General features: G+C 47.2%; 1 protein-coding gene across 1 annotated transcript in view; it reads left to right on the top strand.

The window, feature by feature from the left end:
- The window catches only part of LOC126532978 (eukaryotic initiation factor 4A-III), a 61,459-nt gene that overhangs the window by 33,107 nt on the left and 9,201 nt on the right, over positions 1-19,151 (top strand). The gene's annotated exons all lie outside the window — the stretch shown is intronic.

Genomic DNA, 19,151 nt, shown 5'->3' with positions numbered 1-19,151 from the left:
TTGTTAGTTAGTCTTGAAGCCCCAAATTTAACCATTCCACCCATCAACCCCTCGGTTCTCACCACATGAGCTATCTACCGTATTTACACGATTGTAAGTCGACCTCCCCATATCGTGCGACAGGAAAAAAAAAAAAAGTAGAGCATACTCAAGGGCGTGTTCAATAGCGAAAATTTATTAGTAGCTGACGTGGTCACTCATCTTCACTAGTGCTGCCATCGTCATCGTTGCTACATTCCCACAGCGCGTCGTCGCCCCGTGAAATTTCACATTTGGCAAATGACCGCACCACAACATCTTGTGGAACAGCAGCCCACGCGCAATGCACCCAACCACACGCAGCCGTCAGGGCGGCTCTTTTGACAGGTCCGGTTGGCGTAATTTCGCGGTCTTCTGCTGCCAGCCGCTCCTACTCACGGCAGAGCAGGTCCTTAAAAGGCGAAGATCTGTGCTTGTTTCAAACCATGTCGCACTTCACTGGCAGGGACCGATCGCGCATTTCAGCGACGTACGCCGCAAGCTTAGCCTACAGCTCCAGAAAGCATCCAGACTTCGGCATGTCAGAAATTCCTCACTTGCCGTCACTGGTGAAAATTTCACTACGCTGCAGTCGCCACTCTCACACCACCTGTTCAGAAACATGGAACTTGTTGCTGAAGTGGTTTAAGGGGGGACACTGTTCTTCAAATAATATTCATGATGTTTTCCATCAATATTCATGAAACCTTCCATTCTTGTTAAGACTTTTGTGCTGATCTCAAATATGTAATTATTTTTCCAATAGGCCATTTAGTTCTGAAGATAAATGAAATTCATTGTTCATAATTTGCACAAACAATAGGGGAAAAAAATGCACTACAAAATTCATATTGGCACATGCCTGGTTACTAGAAAACATAAGGAACACAATGGTAGGAATACTATTTTGATACATCAAATATTAGTAATTTTATAGCAATTCAATCTTTACTGTTCGAATTGTGGCTACCCCACTACATCTGATCTAAAGCAGAATGGAAATTTTTAAAGCATAAATTCCAAAATCTGACCCTACCACTGTGTACTTTGCACACTCAGCTACAAGCCACAACAAAAATTGATGGCTCTATCTGTTTTGAAGGCAGAGATATCGCCGCGGCAAATCAGCAACAAGACAAAAGTTTGTGTTTTGAGAAAACGAGAAAAAAGGAATACATTCACTTTTAATCAGAAGTACAGAAATAATTTTGCATTATTTTGCAGTGAAAGTGGCTAAAAGTCACCAGGAATGTAGTCGGTCTGACCACGGCCACCCAAATACGGCAAAAACATCGTTTGGCGCCTTTCGCCGATTCCCGGTGGCTTGCATCGCGCACGCAGCAAGGTTGTCGTTCACGCGGGTCGAGCTCCATGCCGACGCGATATCGCCGCAACACGCGCACGTGATAACGATCTTTATGGCGAGGCCAGATTACTGTTCGCTTTTGCCTCCTGCGACGCTGCCGCCGCACACCTTGCACTTGACAAACGACATCAGTGCGTTCACGGAGTCCTACTGATGATAGCGAAGCCTGCCTCGGCGTCGACTGGCGCGGCTGCAACGCCGTCGGCGCGAGTGAGCAAATCCAACACCTGCTTTGTTGCTGGTGTTGACGCAAGAACTCGAAGTTTTTTTTTCGTATTCATCTCCCTCTGCAACAAATCCGCACGCTGCAACATTGCAGTGTCACGCCGAACGCGGCCGCTGTCCGTAACGATTTCACTCATTTGTGAGCTGGCTAGGCCTACTTCGGCATCGTCCGCGGCTTCGGCATCATTTGTGGTTGGCGGCGAGCTACTCTCGATGCTTTCAGAAGCGATGGAGCGCTTTTGAAAGTTATAAGCTGATCGCTTCTTCTTTTTGCCGAACTTCCCCGGTGGACTGGACATCGTTGGGTATGTGCCAACAAACCTACGAGACGCGCCGCCTGCGGAATGGAGCAGACGATGGGAACCTCGCGCAGCCAACCGCAACACGCGTTTTTGGTAACGTGCGCTAGTCAACGAATCGGATCGCGCGTTCGGGCTTCTTTTCCTCCCCGGATTTCGACGTCACTGGCGTACCGACAGAGTCACTTTTGGCGGGAAATTAAAGAAGGAAGGCTCCTCTTTCCAACGAGACGACGATGGCTGCGATCGCGCGCATAGAAAAAGAGCTACGTGGCGCGATAAAAAGGGCTGTTTTTGCGCGGAATTCAGCTCACAGTGATGTTATAAATTGATATTGCAGACAAAATACTCTTCCCTGAGATTCGAAACTTGATGAATTAAAGGAATATTAGCTGTAGATATAGAAAATTTCATTTTCAGAAAATCGATTTTTTTCGTGATTTTTTCTCCGCAAAGGCCCATGTCCCCCCTTAAGGGGGGAAGCGGGGATCAGATCGCGAATTTCGCGAAAAAAATCGATTTTTGAAAAGTACGCTTTTCAGAATCTACAGCATCATTTCTATCTTGTACTGAAATATTTCACCGAAAAACAAACTCTAAGCACTTAAAATAAATATATTTGTCGGTGCCGGCGTCCACAAATCCGCCCGAAATCGCGAAAAAGCCGCGAAGTTCAACGCGCGACTGCTCGGCTTTCCCGCCACGGAGCGCCGCCATTTTGGTATCGTTGGAAAGCCCGACTCTTTGTCCCAGCCCTTCCCTTCCTTCCCTGCCAGCCAGCAAGCGCACAAAAAAAGAAAAACAGGAGAGTGGCAGCACGGAGCAGCCAATGGCTGCCGCGCCCCGATTGGCTCTGCGCCGCGGCTCGTTGTAAGGCGCCTCCTCATTGGTCGACGCCGCGCCATAATGGCGGCCGAGGCAAGGAGCGCAAGGAGCGTCTGCTTTTGTCCGCTGCTGGGAAGCCTTTCTGGACTTTCCTTCTCTTGTGTTTCGAGGACGTCGGCCACGTGCAATGGATCCGCGCACGTTCGAAAAGAAGTACCGGACGAAGCATGCCTACGGGAAGCGGAAACGCAAGCCCGTCACAGCAAGGAAGAAGCGGCGATTGTCAGCAGGTGGTTCGGCCGAGCCGAGCGTCCGTTCAGAATCGGCGGAGTACGCGCCCAACGTGCTGTGCGATCTCTCACCCAACGTGCTGCGGGATCTTGCGCCGAGTCGAGCACCAGCCAGCGATAGTGAGACGAACCATGATCTTTTGCCGTCGAAGCGCGGGCGCAGTGTTACTTCACCGGTGACGATCGACATGCCAGTGAGTCTCGCCGTACGCGAGCGTCCCGTCGCAAGTTCGTCCAGCACAGATTACGGAGTGAGCTTGCAGCGGTCATCGCCGCCCGACTGCAGAGCATCGGAGACGCGCTTCCGCGGTGTGTCGTTCAACGCCGAGATGTCTCCGCAGCCAACAACCGCCAGTGAAGGCAGTCCCATGCCATCGACGAGTTCCGGCGCTTCGACGGAGCTGCAACGCGGGCGCACGCTCGCTGCCGCGGATGCGCCGGCGGCCGACCTTGCCGCTCATCGCAGTGTTGACTGTTCGCCCAGTGAACGTCGCACTATTCAAGCTCACCTGGAAACACGATTTGTGTCCGCGGAAACTGCAGAACTGCAAGCGTCGAGAGTTCGCGAATCGCTTCGCGCGGTTTCAGCAACGGAGCGCAAGTTCGGGCTGACTGGCTCACAGGAAAATGCCATTCCCGCACCTCCAGAAGAGGAGTTTATGCTTGTTCAAGTTGCTGCTTTGAACTCGCTGATTGGTTCCCCGCTTTGCCCAACTTGTCAGCAGCCCGGCCTAGCAGTGCACCGCGAGACTGAACTGGGACTAGCTGTGAAGATGGTACTTTCATGCATTTCCTGTGGTAGTACCCTACAGTCTGAGTGGTCCTCACAAAGGAAGAGCGGCTCTAGAGCTTTCGAGGTCAACATCGGAGCTATGCAAGCAATAAAGAGCATTGGGAAAGGACCAACTGCTCTTAATGACTTCTGGGCCACCATGAATGTCTCGCATCGTGGGTTACACCACAAAACATATGATGGGCACCTCAAAAAGACTTTCAAGCCTGCCGCAGCGGCAGCTGCACACAACATCTTCACAGATGCTGTAGAGGCAGTGAAAAAGGTGTACACTGAAATGGAGACAACATTTTCAAAGAACATTACAGTAGTGTATGATGGCACATGGTTGACACGCGGCCACAGCTCCCATACCGGCGTAGGCTGTATAATTGATTTCCATACAGGGCTTGTGTTGGACTGCATAGTTCTGTCCAACTTCTGCCTTGGGTGCAGCCGACAGCCAGCAGAAAGTGACCCCAACTATGCTGAATGGAAGCAGCAACACCAGTGCCAGAAAAACACTGATGTGAATTCTGGAAGAATGGAGGTTGAGGCTGCACTACAGCTCTTCAGGCGCTCCTTGAGCAGAAATGATCTACGTTACACAAACATAGTTTGTGACGGGGACAGCCGCATGTTTCGCACTCTATGTGATGAAGAAGTTTATGGTTTTGTGCAGCTATCTAAAGAGGACTGCATAAATCATGTTAAAAAACGAATGGGGGCTGCACTTCGCTCTTTGGTGGCCAAGGCAAAGAAAGGAGAGCCACTAGGTGGAAAGGGGGGCCTGACACAGCAGCTCATCAAAAAACTGACAAACTACTATGGCCTTGCTCTGCGGAACCACTCGGAAGTCGAGGAAATGCAAAGGGCAGTAATGGCAACGTACTACCACATCACATCAACAGATGATGAGCCCCATCATGAGCTGTGTCCCCCTGGCCCCCTTAGCTGGTGCAACCACCGGTCAGCTGAGGCAGAAGGGCAGCCAGCACCAGCTCACAAGTACAAGCTTTCAGCTAAAGTTGCTGAAGCACTCCTGCCTGTGTACCAGCGCCTCTCAGACCCTCAGTTGCTGGCCCGGTGCAGAGGAGGCAAAACTCAAAACGCGGCTGAGAGTCTCCATTCAGTGATATGGTCACTAGTATCAAAAGACCAGCATGCCTCACTGTTTGCTGTGGAAACAGCAGTGCACGAGGCAATTTCAAAGTACAACTCGGGCAGTCTGAAAGCTTATTCAGACCTGTGCACAACATTGGGCCTGCGCCCTGGTGCCCTCTCTCTTCAGCGGGCTGTCGAGAAAGACTCCCAGCGAATGAAGAAGGCACACAAAGTCCATCTCCTGAAAGGACAGAGGGCTAAGAAGTCACCTGCTGCCAAGGACACCAAATTCTACAATGCAGGAGCATTCTAGACAGTGTGTGCCAGTATGGAACTTTGAGGCTTGTTTTCTCAAAAGTTTGTTTTGAGCTTATCACCTCGCTCGTGGAAAGCATAGCACGGCAATGGGAGCACGGATTTTAATCCTGTTTGTTTTGCTGCAATTGGTGAAGTGTGCCTTATGTCAAGACAGTCTCAGATTTACCATTTAGGCTCACCATTTTTTTATTACACAATAATTGGAGCATGATACATTCTAAACATAAAGAGAAGGTGCATACTATATCGTTTAGAAGAAGAGCAGAGAAATTTAAAAAGAAATTAAGAGAATCTTGACTTAGACTATACTTCTTAGTAACTATTAAAAACATTTACAGACCCATAACCCATTTTGCTGTCACGCTAGGCTTTCCACGAGCAAGCAACATGTGAGCAATATATAAATAATGATAAAATAAAAACTACTGAAGATATGATTGTGAAACTTTGCAGCTGTCTGTTTGATGCTATTTCGAACCTGTATGCCAAATTTCATCACTCTAAGATAAAAAATGAAAAAGTTAGTTCCGATCCCCTCATCCCCCCTTAAGGCGTCATGGCCGGAATTTCTTCTGCCGTTGAGGTGGACGGAACATGCAGCGCGATGGTGTGCACGTCTATTTGAGCCTACAATCAGCCTCGGAGATCAATTGTGTATTTCTGAATGTTCCATTCACTAATGTGACCTTATTGCAGTTTTATCCTCTATTTCTAAGCTGCGGTTTAGGAGCCATGAAACATACGCGACCATCATAACAGCGTGGGTACCGTTCTGCTACGATAGGAGCTGTGATGTTATACTTTGACAAGCGTTCAAACTGTTCGCTGCAGGTTACATTGCGTGACTACTTAGTTCGATGGGTGAGATTTCCGCCCCTGAATAAAATAGTTTTCGCAAGTAATAGCAGCATACCTTACAGTCTGAATTAAGCTTGTCCAGCAAAGGGACTGTTTACGAACTGCGTGAGCGTCCTAAGCAGTGGTAGGTGCTGAATTACATATAGGTATAGCTTTGTTCTATATACCACATGGTCCAAGCATACGGCATCAGCGGTTATATATATATAAGCGTTGTGCGGCGTGACTATGCGAGGTCCTATTGCGGCGCTAGCCCGTTTTCTCTTGGTTTTTCAAGAAAGAGGATGATAACCGAATTTCTTTTTTTTCGGTTGTGTTCGTTCCGTTCTCTACGACGCACTCACACGTATTACGGAAATTTCGTCCTCAAAAATAGGCATCGCATTCTTTTTATGCGATCCCTCTCATATATTATGGCTGTATGCAGGCCAAAAAGACAATGCCGAAGCGCACAGCTTACATACCGTATTTACACGATTGTAAGTCGACTCGAATGTAAGTCGACCCCCCCATATCGCGTGACCGAAAAAAACAAAAAAATGAGAGAGCGTACCCGAGGGCGCATTCGATAACGAAAATTTATTAGTAGCTGACATTGTCACTGGGCTACTCGTCTTCACTAGTGCTGCCATCGTCATCGTTGCTGCGGTCCCACAGCGCGTCGTGGTCCAGCGAAATTTCAAATTTGGCAAACGACCGCACCAGGACATACTGCAGAACAGCAGCCCACGCCAAATGCACCCAACTACACGCAGCCGTCAGGGAGGCTCTTTTGACAGGTCCGGTTGGCGTAATTTCGCAGTCTTCTGCCGCCAGCCACTCGTTGTACTCACGGCGGAGCAGAACCTCAAAATTAAGGCGAAGGTCCGGGCTTGTTTCATGACCACGTCGCACTTCACTGGCAAGGACCGATCACGGATTTCAGCGACGTACGCCGCAAGCTAATCCTACAGCTCCGGAAAGTGTCCAGACTTTGGCACGTGGGAAATTTCTCACTTGTCGTCACAGGTGAAAATTTCGCTTCGCTGCAGTCGCCACTCTCGCACCACCCGTTTAGAAACATCGAAATTGCGGCCCGCTGTGCAGTGATTTGTTTCTTCGGCGTAAAGGATGGCAGCCCTCTTGAACGCTGCTGTGAACGAGTGCCGAACGATTAGTGGGCCTGGAGCACTCATGACGACTGGGGAAGCATGGAAGTAGCACGTAGCCGGCAGTCAAGTGGAACGCGTCAAACCAATACCATGCCAATACCAATGCCTTCAAACAGAGAAAGAGAAACCAGCGAGCGCTGTCTGCTCTTCCATGAACTACCGATACTACCCGCAAGCGCCGCCGTTCTGAGGGTGCCGCCGCAAATGGGAACAGCGGCGCTTCCATCAACTATCGACACCCCCGCCCCCCCCCATGAGTGTTGCATGCACTGTAAAACTCTCAAAAATGTTGAAAAACCCTTCCGAAAAGCGAACAAACACGCGGGTAGGGCCATAGAACAAACATAAAATTTTAACTACGTTGTAGCTCCCGTTGGTATCGCTTTTTTTTGGCGGGGCCATGTTTCGGTTTCGATTGTTAGTCGACCCCCCAACTTCAGACTTCCAAATTTAAAAAAAAGGGGTCGACTTACAATCGTGTAAATACGGTACGTATTGTGCTGGTTCACCAAACGCAGTGATCGCTGTGTTGAGCAGCGTCATCGGCCTCATGCAGGAAGGCTAGCGTAGACATATGGTAATTTGAAGCCTACTAGACTTGAAATGCGCGAGAACAATGCCGGTGCATCACAAATATTTGATAGCGCCTGCCACTTAGATGTTTCGTGGTTGCCTTAGGTTGGCCGTGCACGAGCATGTGCTCTTATGCTTTATGCTTTATGTTTTACTCCTTACGCCAAACGATCAGATAGTGAGCAGACTTACCATTTCATGCTGCTAATACAGAGACACCGGATTTCTTTGTTGAATTAAAACCGATATAACCAAAATAGTTCACAACACATACACACACCGCGACTGATAATGTGCTTACACCGCGGCTGATAAAACGCGTCACATTTTTGCGCCCCCAAGAGATATTTCCTCCTACTCTAGTTATCGATGCACCGAAAGGCTTCCCTGATGACCTTATATGAACGGACGTGGCGTAATTTTCACAAAGTACCATCTAAAACATCTCGAAATAGTTCTGCAGCAAGCGACAGCAATACTTTCAAGCAGCGCCGCGCCGGATCGCCCAAGCCAGAGAGGAGGAAAGGCTCTCCGCGTGCCCTATCCTCCTCGCCCGATGAAATGGTCTATACATTCGCCGACCGTTTATTCGGACCTCACGGGGCCTGCGGGAATGTCCGAATAAACAGGTGTCCGAAAAAGCAGATTAAGAAAAAAAAAAGAAATCCTTTATTTCTACGCACTCATTCGGGCTCGTCAGCAGGCTTGAAGAAATCGTGAATGCACCATTGCACGCTGTTCTGTTTACGCGAATCAGATAAGCCTGAGAGAGTCGTACGGTCACTATAGGCGGCTGAAAGCACGGTCACTGCTTGTACTAGCTCCGCATGCGACGGCAGTGTAGTACATGGTGCGTCATCTTCCAACTCGGAGTCATCGTCCGGCGGCGCAGCAGAAACCTGACGAATGATCTCGCCCATCGAGCTCTGCGCATGTCAGTACAGCATGTCAGCACCTGTGAAACTGTCAAATGAGACGGTGTCCGGAATCGCAATGCAACCGCTGCGCAGGTACCCGCAGAACATTTTCGGCGTCAGTAGGGAGCACATCGCAAGGCGACAAATCCTAGGCCTCCCGGCACCCGCTTGCCGGCATGCCCCAGCGCACTCTGCGCAGGCACTGTCGCCGCCATTAGACACTTGTCGCGATGTTTCCGTATGCTGCGTTGGATCACCGCAACCTCGACACAGCACACAAAGCACACACCACCGTGCCGTCACGCCGACACCAGTCACACAAACGAAAAACGTAGCCTATTCGCAGCGTCATGCACGAACAAACAAGCAAATCAGCTGCTGGATTGTCTTGACATGGCTTACTAAGCTGAGACCGGAACTGCTGTAGCAACTCTATCGAACCAGGCAGTAACGATGATGATGAGCGGGGATTTCCAGTAGCGCCACTTCGTTGGGCAGCAAGGAGGCTTCGTTCAAAACAAAAATGGCGCTCAGCTAGTCGAACCATGCACTGGTCAGAGTCGGTGCATGGTGCTCTCGATCGAGTTGGCTCAAGGAGCGTCCGAAAAATCAGACGAGAGGTTGGAAGGTGTCTGAACTTTCGGCAGTTTTTATACATTATGGTCTATGGGGAGAATGGCGGTGCCGCGAAGCAGACCGAATAATCGGGCATGTCCGAATTTTTGGAGTCTGGAAAATCAGTCGGCGACTGTATTCTGTTGTCTAGTGTACATCCTTGCGCTGTTTTTAAACATTATGTATTTATTCATTTCAAGTGACTAAAGTCTGTTATTTTCATTTGGTGCTGTGGCGGCCTAGGAGCGACAACAGCGGCCTCAAACTCATTGAAGCTGCAAGCCAGCTTTTCCACCAGCCCCCTCTTTTCAGCAAACACCTGCCTGAGGCTGACGTAATGCGCAGCTTCTGCCACTGTCGGGCCTGAATCGCCCGTGCTGTCGCTTTCCGTGTCGTCCTCATCACTGTCGCTAGGCGACACATGGCAATAACAGAGGCAACGATGGCGGAAAGTCGAACCTCAAAAAGTTGAACCTCATTGCCGACATCTTTTCCCGGTCCTAGCAGCACTGCCGAGCATCTTCTCCTTCGCATTCAATATGCCAAACACCATAGTCAATGGTAGATAGCACAAACAATGTTCAATTTTTCTTTTCTTTCTTTATCGATTTATTTAAGACAATATGCAGATTCCCCACAGGGGCGTCTGCATCAGCAGGCGTTTGGTGTGTTGCGATACCACGTACCCGAGCACACGAGGGTTTGACCCTCCCACATGTAGCCGTACGCGGCTTAGCCGTGTCTGGGGAAAAGGGGATCCTGGGGGTTGAGCCGATGCTGGGTGTTAGGACCTTTAAGGCCCCCCGGCGAAGGCAACACACCCCTTTGGCCTCGGCTTCACACAGACGGCACCCCCGGCCTGACCCACCTGGGGGAAAACGGCAGTCACCTTTTCCTGTCCCCCTCTTCAATCGTTGTCTTTCTCTCTAGCCTTTTCATCTTTCCTGTCTTCTCTTCACTTCTCCTCACTTCCGTATTTCCGGGCGGCAAGGGTTAACCGTGTGTCATATATTCAACCTTGGGTACGTACATTAGGTTATAGTGGCGGTGTATAGCTGGCGTCTGCAGGTTTCTTGGAACCTGTAGCGTCCCCTTGTTGGGCTCGGTGGTGGGTGGCTACCACCGCTGCCGAATTTTCAAACCATCCAATGGCAGAAGCGTTCCCGAGACTTTCAGATCGGCCTCTGAAAAGAGGTCGCACCGAAGCAACTTTCCAGTTCTTAAAACCAACCACAAACTCATTCCCAAAATACCACATTCTTCACAGTGAAGGCAACACAACCGTAAGAAAACTGTCACCATTCATAGTCTCAAAATGCCTAGCAAACACAATTGGAGCTGGTTACAAAGCCTCGAAGATGGCTAGCGGAGACCTCCTTCTTGAACCGACCAAAAAAGATAAACTAGAAAAACTCGTCGAACTCACCACTATCAGTGACATCAAAGTGACAATCTCTCCACATCGCTCACTGAACACAAGCAGAGGAGTTATATCAGAAGAAGACTTCCTGAACCTCAGTGATGAAGAGCTCCTCGAAGGATTTCAGGAACAAAATGTAATTAAGGTACAGAGGATCACACTACGACGCAGTGACCAACAGATTCCGACGAAACATGTGATATTGACATTTGGTAGCAGCACAGTCCCTAGTTCACTCGACGCAGGATATTTGAAAATCAACGTGAGGCTGTACATACCGAACCCGAGGCATTGTTTCAAGTGCCAGAGGTTCAGGCATGGATCACAATCATGCAGAGGCAAAGAAACATGTGCGAAATGTAGTGCCAGTGACCTTCCTTCTGATAACTGCAATGCTCCCGCACAATGTGTAAATTGCAAGGGCGATCATTCAGCTTACTCACGGAGTTGCCCTTACTGGAAAAAAGAAAAAGAAATAATTGCAATAACTGTAAAGGAAAAGATTTCATTCCATGAAGCGAGGAAAAGGCTAGTGCACTTACCTCAAGTAAGCTATGCCAGTGTGACGCAGCAGGGGGCAGCGCCACACCGGTCTCGGGAATCTACAGGGTCCACGTCCGGTACCCCTGTAGAAACCCCAACCGCCCCCTCGATGGCTGCAGCCAGTGCAGCTCCATCAGAAACGAAGACGGGCCGGCAGACCACACTGCCGCTGGGCCCGAAGTTGAACCGCACCCCAAGGCCTGAGACGCGCGTCTCGACGCCTGGCTCTCGATCGTCCAGTGCCTCGGAAAAGGCGATGGAGGTTGATCTTAAAACCCCGGCATCATTGACGCCAAAAGACCGGCGCTCCTTGGAGCGCTTACAGAAGCAGAAACATATTGTAACTCCGGTGAGAAAGGGAAAGGTAACCTGAACGGTTACCGCCCTTTATAAGGGTAATCGGCTTTTTCAAAACACGTCACCTACAACTTGTAAGCTCACGCACATAAGCAATTTTTTTTTCCAATTCCAATAAGATGGCTTTTATCATTCATTGGAATTTCAAAGGCCTAATCCACAATCTAGGTGACATCAAAGATATTATAAATAAGTTATCACCAGTGGCATTCTGCCTCCAAGAAACGAACCTAGGACCCAAACATACACATTTTCTTAAAGGTTTTACTGTCATAAGAAAAGACAGCGAGCACTCCAGTCGCTTATCGGGAGGTGTCGCTATTGTCGTCCAAAGCGGCATTCCCACACGGGACGTTTTATTAAATACTCTGTACGAGGCAGTAGCTGTCACCGTTTTGTCATTTAAGACTGTCACCATCTGTTCATTGTACATTCCTCCCCATAGCCATTTCACAACTCGAGATTTGGAAAATTTAATTGACCAGCTGCCAGAGCCTTTTGTTTTAGTTGGAGATTTTAATGCTCGCTGCACTCTTTGGGGTAGCGATAAGAATGACCAAAGAGGACAACTTATCGAAGATTTTATTTTGACTAATAACATCTGTCTTTTAAATTCAGGTGGGCCAACTCATTTTTTACCGAGTTCACATACTTTTAGCTGCATTGATTTAGCATTTTGCTCTCCCGACATTTTTACCGATTTTAAATGGTATGTACTGTAGACATCATATGGCAGTGATCATCTACCTGCTATAATCAACCTCACCTCAATGCTACCCATTACATCTCACAAACCGCTCCATTGGAAACTACAAATGGCAGACTGGTCTGTTTTCACAGAAAGTGCCAGGCTGGAGGAGCTTACTTTAACAGACTTAAGCATTGACGAAATTAATGAAAAATTTACTAACTGTATTATTTCTGCAGCCGAAAAGGCCATTCCGCAATCTTCTGGTGTTGTTCGGAAAAAGCTTAATCCTTGGTGGTCACATGAATGCACCGTAGCAAAAAAGCAGCAAAATAAGGCCTGGGGAATCTTACGCAGGTACCCAACATATAACAACCTTCTAAATTTTAAACAAGCCAAAGCGAAAGCTCGATATATCCGGAGACAGGCAGAAAAATTTTCCTGGCAAAAATATGTATCTACAATAAATAGCACCGTCACATCCAAAAGGATGTGGGAACAGGTTAGGAAGTTCAAGGGGGACTACTCATCATACACTATACCCATACTTACACTTTCAGGCACTCAAACAACACTACAAGAACAAGCAAATATACTTGGGGAGCATTTCTACAACGTCTCCAGCTCGGCTAACCATTCAGACACGTTCCTAAAATACAAACTGTCGGCAGAAAAGGAGAAACTACCAACTGCTGGCATGTCAAGCGACGAATACAACGCTCCATTCATGGTACAAGAACTTAACAGGGTTCTCTGTGCTGGCAAGAAAACTGCAGTAGGTCCTAACCGGATTCATTATTCCATGCTCGCACACCTGTCCCAAGCATCCGTAGATACTCTCCTTAAATTTTTTAACAAAGTATTTGAATCTGGAAGCATGCCAAAAAGTTGGAAAAATGGAATAGTTGTGCCTTTTTTAAAAACAGGTAAATCCCCCACATCCCCAAGCAGCTTTCGACCCATTGCCCTGGCAAGCTGTTTGGCGAAATCATATAAAAGTATCGTAAATGCCAGATTAACTTTCACGTTTTATACGGAACTCCATTGATTCTCATCAGTGCGGCTATAAAAAAGGGTGTTCAACCTACAGACCACCTCGTCCGACTTGAACACGAAATACGTGAGGCATTCGTACACAAACAGCACTGCCTGGCAGTGTTCTTCGATTTAGAAAAAGCGTATGACACCACATGGAGATTCGGGATCTTACGTGACCTCGCTGCGTTAGGAATCCGTGGCAAAATGCTAAACTGTCGCTGATTTTATGTCCAACAGAACATTCCAAATCCGTCTAGGCAATGGGCTATAGCACACATTTATCCAGGAAAACGGCGTGCCACAAGGTTGCGTACTAAGCACAACACTCTTTATAGTAAAAATGAACTCTGTTAACAAAGTCATCCCCCCCCCTCTGTTATGCACTCCATATATGTCGATGATCTGCAAATAGCGTGCCGCGCCTCAAACTTACGAACATGTGAAAGGCAGCTCCAGATAACAATAGATAAACTAATGGAGTGGGCTGAGAAAAATGGTTTCCGCTTCTCTACTAAAAAAACTGTTAGTGCTATTCTCGCAAAAACGAGGATTGTACTTAGACCCGGTTCTAAAATTGAATGATGTTGCACTGCCGGTAAAACAAGAATATAAATTCTTGGGAGTAATCTTCGACAAAAAACTAAACTTCCTATCCCACATTAAAACACTAAAGATTAAGGGGAGACGCTCCTCAGAAACCTTTCTTTTTAAATATTAATGCTAGACAAATGAAAATTTTACCACTTATATAGCTTGATATCCTCATTCCAAATCTGTTTTTAGTTTAAGGATAGCTTGATGCTTTCATGTCCTAAGTGCCATGCATAAGTGAAAAACAGTGCATGTTTGTGCAGCTACTGGACCTAGCAGTTGGCATGATATAGCAGTGCAAAATGGCTTTTCTTGTCCCTAACACTCCACTGAGTGCTAATAACCAAGATAATGCAATTTCCTTGACAGGCAACATTTTGAGAGAATATCATATCTGATGCTTCGTTTTCAGTGACTGGTACCCAAGGGTATTGAACATTTCTATTCTTAAAAATAAACTGGTTGCACTAAAATCTAGATCAGTGCATTCTACACATCTTAAAGATGATGCACACCAAATTTGGTCTTGATTGGACCACAATAAGTACATCAAATGTCGTGCACAAAAGCCATGTTTGGCCAAAAATATGAAGCTGAGAAAAACACGATTGAAAGTTATAAAAGTTCTTTATTTGTGTTGTAGCGCTGAAATCTGTATAAAAATTGCACATAATGCAGGCCAGGGTATCTAGATCCAGTGCACTACTTTAGAATTCACCTGCGCCATATGTTGTTCTCTCATAGAGTCTTCGTGAGCACCATGCTGACCCACTTCCTGCGCTGTTACTTTCCGAGCCAACTCCAAGTTCAGCCACTGCTTTTGTAGCAGCGAGGTGCACTTTCTTTGTTATGGCGGTGAACGATTTATGGTGCATCGGTTTTGGTAAACCAAGAACTGCACAAAATCGGACGAGTTGATTGTGTACAGCTCTAAATGCGCGCGCTGCAACCACTGCCTTGATATTCACGGCGAAACTCTCTCTTGGGCTGGCCGAAGGGCGCGCTCCACCGTTAGCGTCGTCTGCCAGAGATGCACGCCGCGACGAATGCATTGACGAGATAACGGACGTGGTACACGCTGCATTGTTGCAACACAACCCCAAAAACGACGCGAGTCGTTTCCGTTTTTTGGCCAGCTCACGGATAAAAGGTCACGCCGTCCACACGCCGGACATGCCGCGGTGCTCACGTTCCCGACGCCGATCTCGCAGATAAAGGTGCTTGCCGTCTCCTCGCCGCTCCTATCTTGATTGTCGAAGATTATCTACTTTTCCTCAGATGCGCTGACGAATTCGTCTGCGCTGTCAACGAAACTTGAGCGGCCGGCCGGCTCTGAACCGTCGAAAGCGTCGCTGTGACCTAGGTTAGGCTGTGACCTAGGTTAGGCTTAGCTGCCGCGGACGTCTCCATTGCACGCCGCTTGACTTTGCGGCGAGTCCCCTTGAACTTGTGCTTCGACCGATACTTTCGAGATCGAAAATCGCGTTTCTTCACGGGATCCATTGAAACAAGGAGCAGAAAAATGCCTGAAAGCCTGGGAACACGTCGAGAGAGCGGCGCGTCGCAGAAAGAGCAGACAACCTGCGGCCGCGTCGCGCGCTAGCAGCCAATGGCGTGGCCAGAATCGCACCACGTGATTTAGAAATCCAGCGAAAGCGCTCGGTTTAAGCGGTGGAATGTTGTTTTTATTATTACTTCCCGGGGAGATTGTGACGCGGCAAAGCCGACCTCGGAGAGAAAAAGCGTAGGCCTACTGCCTTGCACAAGCCCAATAGCTTGCGCCGCCGCGATTTGACGCATCACGCGCTGGAAAATGGGCCAGCTTTGCACCTTTTCTCGCCACCTCGGGTGCTTTCACCGAGTTTATTTATAATTTCCCAATCATTTACGGCTCTGATTTCTTTATATGTGAAAGAGGAGGGATCAATCTTGCTGAAACAGTCAAAAACATAAAACTGACTTTTCTGATGAAAATCGCCGTTTTTCGACCCGCGTCTCCCCTTAAGGCAAATAAAGCATTGAATATCCTGAAAGTTTTATCTCATAAGCACTGGGGTTCCGACCGAACCGGTCTTTTACGTATTTACCGGTCTCTTGTGCGTAGCCTTTTAGACTACGGCTCCGTGGTTTACGGCTCAGCCAGACAGTCCTATATCCAACGACGTGATCCAGTACATCACCTTGGATTGCGACTGGCAAGTGGTGCCTACAGAACGTCACCTATTCAAAGTTTATATGTTGAATGTAATGAACCCTCATTACAGCAGCGCAGAGCATTACTCACATTTTCTTACGTACTCGGAATTCAGTCATCACCGCAACACACATGCTACAACGTCGTCACACAGTGCAACTCACACTTACACTACACAAATAAACCGAACATGATTAAACCGCTTGTCCTGCAATATGAGGAATATATTCGGGATTATGACATTCCTCGCAAAGTCCCTTAGGTTGCGAGAAAGCCACAGCGTTTGCCCCTGTGGCACGATTTTGAACCATTATGCGACTGGTCATTGACACATTTAAAGAAGAAAGACACCCCACACGAACACATTATACAAGAATTCCGCGCTTTTCAGGAGAAATACCAAAATTACATGGAATTTTACACCAATGGCTCTAGAACAAATAATCACGTGGGTGTGGGGGCCGTATCGGGAAATAAGCATTCGATTACCACAACATGCCTCTGTGTACGCAGCCGAAGTATACGCAATATGGACTGTAGTTAAAAAGAGCATCGCTGACAAACACGAAAACACAGTAATATACACTGATTCATTAAGCACACTGAAGGCTCTACACGCGAAATCCAAATGTGAACCCCTGATAGGGGACATTTTAAACATGGTAACATTAAACAAATACGGCCGGTCAATTAGGTTTTGCTGGGTACCAAGCCATGTCTGTATACCACGTAATGAAGCAGCGGATAGGTGTGCATCAATGGCAGTGCACAAATACATAACAAACACGGCGCTTCCATATCGGGATAGTATCACGACGATTGTTAAGGCCTTGACGTCCAAATGGCAACAGACATGGGACCATTGCTTAAGCAACAAGCTACATCTTACTAAACCCGTAATTGGTGAGTGGAAGTCGTGCACTCACCAGCAACGGTTCTATGAGGTTATCCTGTGTCGACTTCGGATTGGACACACACATATAAAACACAACTTTCTCCTCCGAAAAGAAAACCCGCCGACTTGCGAAAAATGCAGTCAACCTCTTACAGTAATACATATCCTTATAACATGTCCACAGTTTGAAACACAGCGACGGAAGCTTTTACACAACCCATATAATTTAAGTATGCCTTTACACCCTGCCCTATTACTGGCAGATGACCCGCTAGTGCCATTTACTAACCTGTTCCACTTTTTAGAGACAACTGGTTATTTACACGCACTATAATGCAATGCAGGTTTGCCTGCTCTAACCTTGCGTCTCCTTTTGTCTTGTGACTGGCGCAGCATGGCCTTAGTTGCCTTTGTGCCATTAAACCGCAACTAACCAACCAACAATATGCAGATTGTCTTAGGGGACACGGCTAAAGGCAAACATTTGCCTGACTAGGCCGTGCCACCCGTACATTGGCAGCAATATGGCAGTGGCAGGCTTTAAGGAGGTCACACATCGTATTAAAGCAGTACACATTTTCCAACACTTGAGTACGCAATTCCTGTAAAAAGAAAGAAAAAAGGTTAATGTTTACGCAGTTTTCTAAGCACTTGAAGCACAACAACAACAAAAAAACGTACGAAAATGTTTTATACCTGTAGTAGAACATTTCTATTAGTCTTCGGATAGTAACAATTCTTTTACCATTTTCTTAAAGCTTTGCTTTGAACTTCCAGAATTTAGCAGGTCCAAAACCAAGGGGGTAGTCATTTAGAAGGTTAGGAAGTTGAACTGCTAGTTTTTGATCTCCGTATTTTGTTATGCAACGTGGTTTTTCTATCAGAGTTTTTCTGAGGTTATAGCTTGTCATTCTGCCATGGTATTTGCTTTGGAAGGAACACTTGTTTTCCCAGAATTGCTGTGAAATTTTGAGGAATAATTTGCAAGTGTGAAGTTTTGATGCTGTTAATATTTTATATTTGTTATAGTATGGTTTAGTGGTATCAGTACGTTCTAAGTTACCTATCACACGCAGTGCGCGGTTTTGGAGTGTTTGAATTGATCTTAAGTTAGTTCGTGTAGGGGTTGACCAAACTAGAAGATAGAAAACAATAAGTTAATCGAGAATGTATAAGCGCGTTGTAAATATTGCGCTTCACATTTATCGGTAGCAAATATCGCAACCTGTTTAGCACACCGACAGCGGAGCACCCAGTTTTAGTTTTATGCGGAGCACCCAGTTTTTGTCCTAGCTTCGGCATGACGCAAGTCCTAGCTTGCACGACGCCACAACACGGGCCACCACTAACCAGCCACAACGCTCTCTGGCTCTGCACCAAACTGATGGTAATGTTAATGTGACTTCACCCTTCCAAGCACCCTTCCATGCACCCTCTGCGTTTGCGCTTGGAGGTCGTTCTGATGTCTGAGGCTCGTTCTTCTGCCTGGCCGACCTACCGCCATGATGGCACTACAAAAAGTGCAAACCCTATATGTTAACCGGTACGTACATAATAAGCTGGTACAGTTCATGCGGATACAAAATGCATTGATGTTCAATGGCCGCTTAGTCAGGGATTTGACTTTGCTATATTTAAAATGAAACTGCCATTTAAGCGAGTATGGTTTAAGAAGATTGTACTGTACTGATATGGTTGGTGCTTTGAAAAAGCAGTCAACAGGGAATTTCTGACAAGTTCGTTGAAGTGGTGTTCTTAGTAATGAGGTTTCACTGTATTTAGCAGGGTATGCCAGCCATGCAGTGTTCGTGGTGGTTTGAAAATTTTACCATTTGAGGTTTGATAAAACAGTCTACATTTACAGGAGCTCTCCTGCAAGGTGCTGCTCAGTTCGTTGAAACAAATTATCATATTCGATCTATCCTGATGCACACGTCTTTTTCCAAGAAAATGGGTCCCAAAAATGCCTGCATGTCAAGATTGGATATGAAACTGAAACCACATTCGTAACCCTAGTAACATCCTACTGTCAGAACAAATGCCATTGCATCACAAGATGGCAACAGAACAAGTTTCTACGTGTGCTGGGTGTGA

This window comes from Dermacentor andersoni, chromosome 7 (assembly GCF_023375885.2).
Source record: "Dermacentor andersoni chromosome 7, qqDerAnde1_hic_scaffold, whole genome shotgun sequence".
In the NCBI taxonomy this organism is placed as follows: Eukaryota; Metazoa; Arthropoda; class Arachnida; order Ixodida; family Ixodidae; genus Dermacentor; species Dermacentor andersoni.
This window is presented reverse-complemented; position numbering and strand designations above follow the sequence as displayed.